We start from the raw sequence: 7,319 nt of genomic DNA on the forward strand, positions 1-7,319 counted from the left end.
CCCTCTCTCAGTTTTCATGTCATCCATACGTGGCTCACTGAGAGAAAATAACAACGCTGACTCTGATTCATTTTGACACACACACACACACACACTATAGGCTTCTGTTGACTTTCAATATAAGCCCTCCATTTCGTTTACTTTGACTAGTATGATGAAACAATGGTTATGATTTAGGTTTCTTTGGTGCCTCGGATCTTGATCAAGAGGTCCAAAGAGAGTCAACTGTTGACTCTCTTCCTCTATGGACTCTCTCTAATATGGGCCTTTCTCCTTTGCTTTTTACACCCTCATCAACTAGCCCAATTACTATATAACATAAAATGCACCCATGCCTATTTGATTTAATTTAATTAATTAAAATCTTTTTTCTATTAAAAAGTTTTATAATTAATATTTTATCATTAATATCTAATTAACAATTAGTTTAATTAAAATAATTAATTTTAGTAATCAAGAGTTTTATTTTATTAATTACAAAAATACAAAAAATATGCTTTAATAATAGTTCCACTATTGATTTTAAAATTAACATTTAAATATTATTAGAAGGATAATTAGGGTTTAATCGAGATTGTGCTGATTTGTCTTTCATTATCTAATTATGCTTGAAACTTAAAATAATTAGGTATAATTATATTATCTAATCTAATTTCTAATTAAATTAAGAATGACCTATTTTTGCAATCTACAAATTAATCAAAATTGATGCCACTCATTCAAAATTTAAGTCATTTTCCCTAGTGCATTGAGGCATTTTAAAAATCAAAGATTTCTCTACCCCGATGCATTGAGAACTCTCACAATCTAAAAACCACAAAACCAACAAATATTTTCTAGAAGAACTACGGTGCTCTGATCCTTCACCTAATGTGGAGGTACGTAAGCATAAAGTCTCAACACTCTAGCGAGTACGATAATAAAAAACCTTTTATGTGTTTAACTTTACTAATCGACTCATTTTCCCTAAATAATAGTATTTTCTTCATAAATTAATAGAATAGAAATATAGGCAAATGTTCCCTTAGAAACACACGCTAACCCTAGATTTAGAGGAGGATCCCACTGAAGACAATGGAGGTCTAGGGTGCCTAATACATCCCCCTTGTTTAACCGACTCCTGAACCCTAGTCTCTCTCATTATCCATTGGTTTCATCATTATTTCCCTGTTCCCTAGGAACAAATAAAATATGGTGGCGACTTTATAATTTTCCACCCGCGACAACGGGAAATAGTATAATGCTCCAACTGAGAGAGGGAAGTAGAGAGCTTCAGATGAGAGAAATATAAGTGGGGGATAGAGTCCCGCTTCTTTCAAGTATGGAGAGTTGGGCCACCATGCTAGAGAGTTCAAGAATAATGTTCTAAGGTGTTTCAAATATGGAAAGATAGGTCACCGTGTTTCGAATTGCAAGAGTGTTGACCCGACTCGTTATAACTATGGTGAGTAGGGTCATATTAGTACAAATTGTTATAAGACAAATAAATTTTAGTTTAGGGGAAAAGTATTTGCTTTATCAGGGTTAGAGACTACTAGCTCAGATAGTTTGATCTGAAGTGTGTGTATTATTAATAGTATTCCGCCGATTGCTATTATTGACATGGGCTCAACATGTTCATTTGTTTCGCTTGATTGTGATGAGAGGTTGGGTTTAAAATTGTCTTTTATGGTTGGGAGTGTGATTGTTGATACTCCAGCTCTAGTTCCGGTAACCACTTTGTGGGTTTGTTTGAATTGTCCACTTACTATTTATGGTAGGATTTTTAGGATGGTGTTAATATGTCTACCTTTGAGAAATATCGATGGTATCCTTAGAATGAACTGACTGGAGTTCAACCGTGTTCATATCAATTGTTACGACAAGACGGTGTCATTTCCAGAGTTTGATGCAAGTGATGAGTTGTTTGTGTTTGCTAAGCAAGTGGAGGAGTTCGTGAAGGGTGATTCTAAAGTGTTTATGTTTCTAGCTTCGATGAAGGTTGAGAAGAAAGCTACGATTGGTGAACTACTGGTGGTGTGCGAGTTTCCAGAAGTATTTCTCGACGATATCAGTGATCTTCCACTGGGACGTGGAGTAGAGTTTGCTATAGTATTAGTACCTAGTACTAGTCAAGTGTCGATGGCTCCTTATAGAATCTCTTCTTCGAAGTTGAGTGAACTGAAGAAGCAACTGGAAGAGCTTCTTGAGAAGAAGTTTGTTCTACCGAGTGTTTTGTCACGGGGTGCACCGGTATTTCTAGTCAAGAAGAAAGATGGTAGCATGAGACTCTGTGTTGAGTATCGACAACCAAATAAGGTGACTATCAAGAATAAGCATCCACTTCCGAGGATTGATGATATGATGGATCAATTATTTGGTGTGTCTAATGCGCCTGGAGTGTTCATGGAGTACATGAATAGAATATTACATCCGCACTTATATCAGTTTGTCGTGGTATTGATTGACAATATCTTGATATATTCGAAGTCTAACGAAGAGCATGTGAAGCATCTGAGGGTTGTGTTGCAGACCCTGAAAGAGAAGAAGATATATGTGAAGTTGTCCAAGTGCGTGTTTTAGTTGCGATAGGTGAGTTTCCTTGGTCATGTGATTTTGAGTGGGGGTAATGTTGTTTATCCATCTAAGATAGACATTGTGTTATGATGGGAGAATCTGAAGTCGTTAACAGAGATTATAAGTTTTCTTGGTTTGGATAGTTACTACAGGAAGTTTATTGATGACTTTTCAAAGTTAGCATTGTCTTTGACTTAGAGGTGCTTGGGATAGTTACTTGTCATTGATTGAGCTCACTTACAATAACAACTTCACTTGAAGTATTGGAATGGCTCCGTTTGAGGCGTTGTATGGAGGAGGTTGATGACACCTTTGTGTTTGTATGAATCAGGTGAGAACACAATCACTTGACCTGAGATTATGTAGAATACTTCTAAGAAGATTAGGATGATCCAAGAGAACACAAAAGTCTCACAGAGTCACCAGAAGAGCTACCATCATAAAAGGGGGAAAGAAATTGAGTTCCAAGAGGCGGGTAATGTGTTTTTGAGAGTTACTCTAGTAACTGATATTGGTCGAGCTTTGAAATCTCGAAAGCTCACGCCGCATTTTATTGGTCCCTATCAGATCTTATAGAGGATATGAGAGGTGGCCTATCAGATTGCCTTGCAACCGCCGCTTTATAATCTTTATGACATGTTTCATGTGTCTCAGTTAAGGATGTGTATTTCGGATCCATCTCATGTGATCCAAGTGAACAATATGCAGGTTAGAGAGAACCCGGCTGTTAAGGTATTTCCCATGTGGATAGAGGATTGGGAAGTGAAGAAGTTGTGTGGTAAGGAGATTGCCTTAGTGAAGGTAAAGTGGGGAGGACAAGTTTGCGCCTACTTTTGCTTCCATGCCGACATCTAGCCCGGTCATGTCCGTGCCACCTCCCGTTGTGCACATCTTGCCTCACGTAGAGGATACCATCTATCATTCTGAGTCGTATGAGGGTCCGGATGTGTATGAGAAGATGGACGAGCTGAAAGATCAGTTTCTTGAGTTGCGCAAGGAGTTGAAGACGCTGAGAGGTAAAGATTTGTTTGGAAAAAATGCTGCTGAGTTGTGCTTAGTGCCCAACGTCATGATCCCGATGAAGTTCAAAGTGCATGACTTTGAAAGGTATAAGGGGAACTCTTGTCCGCTCAGTTATCTTGTGATGTATGTTCACAAGATATCTATTCAGACCGACAATGATCAATTGCTTATTCACTACTTCCAAGATAGTTTGACTGACGCTGCGCTCTGTTGGTACATGGGATTGGACAGTGCCATCATTCGCACTTTCAATGACTTGGGGGAGGCTTTCATCAAGCAGTATAAATATAATATGGATATGGATCCTGATAGAGACCAGCTGAGGTCTATGTTTCAGAACGACAAAGAGACATTCAAAGAGTATATGCATTGATGGAGGGAGTTGACTGCCCAGATCACTTCTCCTTTGGAGGAAAAAGAAATGACAAAGATCTTCTTGAAAACTCTTAGTTCATTTTACTATGAACGAATGATTGCTAGTGCCCCTAGTGACTTTACCGAAATGGTAAACATGGGGATGAGGCTTGAGGAAGGAGTCCGCGAGGGACATTTGTTAAAAGATGAGGCGTCAACAAACAAGAGGTATGGTAGTAATTTCAGTAAGAACAAGGACAATGAGACGAATGCAGTTATCAGTGGGAGGCAGAGGAGGCCTCATATCAGAAGAAATCCAACATCCCGTCAACATCATAATCATCAAGTATCTGCGGTAATTCCGGTATTTTCTAATCAACAAGCAACACCAATTCAACAATAACAACGTCAACAACAACCGCAACAAAGAACAAACACCTAGAACAATAACAATACCAACAACAATCATCATCAACAAAACTTTGAGAGGAAGAAGGTCTCTTTTGACCTGATTCCTATGTCATATGCAGAGTTGTATCCGTCCTTGGTTCTCAAGAACCTGATTCAATCGAGGAACCCACCGCAGATTTCAGAACCACTTCCTTGGTGGTATAAACCTGAACTCCATTGTGCTTTTAATCAAGGAGCACCCAGACACGATATTGAAAACTTCTATCCATTTAAGTATGAGGTTCAGAAGCTTATGAAGAGTGGTATAGTGTCCTTCGAGGACCGTGCGCCAAATGTGAAAGAAAACCCTTTGCCCGCTCATGGGAACTCTTCTGTGAATATGGTGGACGGTTGTCCTAGAGAATTCAAAGTTTTTGATGTGTGTTTTATTAGGAGGTCCTTAGTGCAAATGCATAAGGATGTTTGTTTGGTAAGTGAATGTGAGCACGACCATGATGGTTGTGTTGTTTGTAGTGTTAACTTCAGGGGTTGTGAAGATGTGAAAAGGGACATCCAAAGACTGATGGATGAAGGCATGATCCAAATTGTTCAATCCCGTCATGTAGATGACGACGTAAATGTCATAGTGCCCGTTTTCAAGAAACAAGAGCGGTTGGTAATCCAGTATGACTCCAGTAACAACAACAGTCAAAGATCAGTATCGCCGTTGGTAATACGGTTAGCGGGCCCAGTCCCGTATTGATTTGATAAAGTTGTGCCATATCAGTATAATGCTACAATGATGAAGGATGGTCAAGAGTTCCCATTACCTACGACTAGTTTAGTGGTGAGCATTGCTGATGTTACAAAGGTGACCCGCAGTGGTCGAGTGTTTGGGCCGGTGTTCCCAAAGGATAAAGAGGAAACAATTGTTGGTAAGAAAGTGGAGGTGCCTAGTATAGACCCAGTTGGTTGTTCAAAAGATAAGTCTAGTGAATCCAGCAATTTGAAAACCAATGATGATGATGAGGTACTCCGACTAATCAAAAGGAGCGAGTTTAATGTGGTAGAGCAGCTGCTCCAGACCCCCTCAAAAATTTCAGTGTGGTCTCTGCTGATGAATTCCAAAGTGCACAGAGAAGCACTACAGAGAGTTCTCGAACAAGCGTTTGTAGAACATGATGTTACTGTGGATCAGTTTGATCACATTGTGGCTAACATCACTTCTTGCAACAATCTCAGCTTTTGCGACGAAGAACTCCCTGAGGAGGGAAAAAAATCATAATTTGGATTTGCACATCTCGATGAATTGCAAGGAAGATGATTTATCAAACGTTCTTGTTGACACTGGGTCGTCACTGAATATGCTTCCGAAGTCAACTTTGTCAAAGCTATCTTATCAAGGAGCGCCCATGAGGTATAACAGTGTAATCGTCAAAGCTTTTGATGGTTCACGCAAAACAGTAATTAGTTAAGTGGACCTTCCAATCAAGATAGGTAAAAGTGATTTTCAGATTACTTTTCAAGTAATGGATATCCACCCGGCCTACAGTTACTTATTGGGAAGGCCATGGATTCATGAGGCGGGAGCTGTTACTTGCACTTTACACCAGAAGCTCAAATTTGTCAAGAATGGCAAGCTTGTGATTGTTGGCGGGGAGAAGGCGCTGTTGGTTATCCACCTGTCATCTTTCTCTTATGTTGAAGTTGAGGATGAGGTTGGAACTCCATTCTAAGCCTTATCTATTGCTGCTGAGAAGAGAGTTGGGGCACCTATGTCCTCATTGAAAGATGCTTAGAAGATTGTTGAAGAAGGTTCTGTTAATCAGTGGGGGCGCATGGCAGAGGTCTCCGACAACAAGGGAAGAACCGTTTTGGGGTTTGTAGCAACCTGAAAAATACAATGCGCGAAAAAACAACCGGCGAAAGAAAATGACAGAAGAGTCGCCACCGTGCGTTATTCATCCCAAAGGAGGGAAAGGAAACGCTCGAAGTAAACCTGAAAAAGGAAAGGACAAGACGGGGTCTCGCAACCAAATCTTGGGTTCGGGAGTCGGTTATGCAAAGGGAAGGTATTAGCACCCCTACGCATCCGTAGTACTCTACGGGATCCACTTTTGTAGTTCTTGTCTAAAGGGTGTGAGTTTATCTTGTGCTGTTTACCCAAAAAAAGGGTTAAATGAAAATGACTCGCGCGGATGTCGCATCCACTGCATACGTATCTCATCTGAATATGAGAATCAGAGTCTTCGTAGCTCGGCTGACCTATGGGTTGGGGGGATGTGTGCTCGCTAAGACATCGCGTCTTATGCCTAAGTATCTCATCTGGAATGAGAATCAGAGCAAGCCGTAGTTCGGCTAACTACGGGGTTATGGAGTGGGTTTTGGACGAACGACGTTACTACGCAATCTACCGGATGCTCGACCTTTGGAGACTTACTCACCTGTAGTAGAAGGAGTAAACATGTGTTTAGGAGAAGAAAAATCAATGAAGGGTTAGGGTTTGGCGAACTCATGCAAAAAGGCAGTCCTTGACGAAGGAACCTGTAAAAAAAACACACAAAAACATTGCCTCCTACCGAGGTCTTCCAGCTAGGAAAGCAGTAAAATGCGGGAAAAATGTAAAAGTACCACGCAGATAAAGATCCAAAGTAACAGCAGTTAAAGGAATGGGAAACCCAGGGATCCTTCCAAGCTAAACACCATCAAAGAAAGTGAGTCAGTACAGGTAATCGGAATGAAACCTCCAGGGGGTATCCCACAAATAAAGTGGAAAACCACGCAAGTTATCCCTGCAAAAGTCATGTGAGCCCTCACAAAAACTCAACAAACAGGTTAGAGACAAAAAAATAGGGTAATCAAGGGTTGCCCCCAAATCAAAATGTAACCACATGAATCATGCCATTAAAATTCACAAAAAAGACATGCATCAAAAGGGTATCAAATTCACCCATAATACCTCATACATTTAGAGCATTCAAATTAAAGGCATAAAG

Source organism: Lathyrus oleraceus, chromosome 4, assembly GCF_024323335.1.
Source record: "Lathyrus oleraceus cultivar Zhongwan6 chromosome 4, CAAS_Psat_ZW6_1.0, whole genome shotgun sequence".
NCBI classification, from domain to species: Eukaryota; Viridiplantae; Streptophyta; class Magnoliopsida; order Fabales; family Fabaceae; genus Lathyrus; species Lathyrus oleraceus.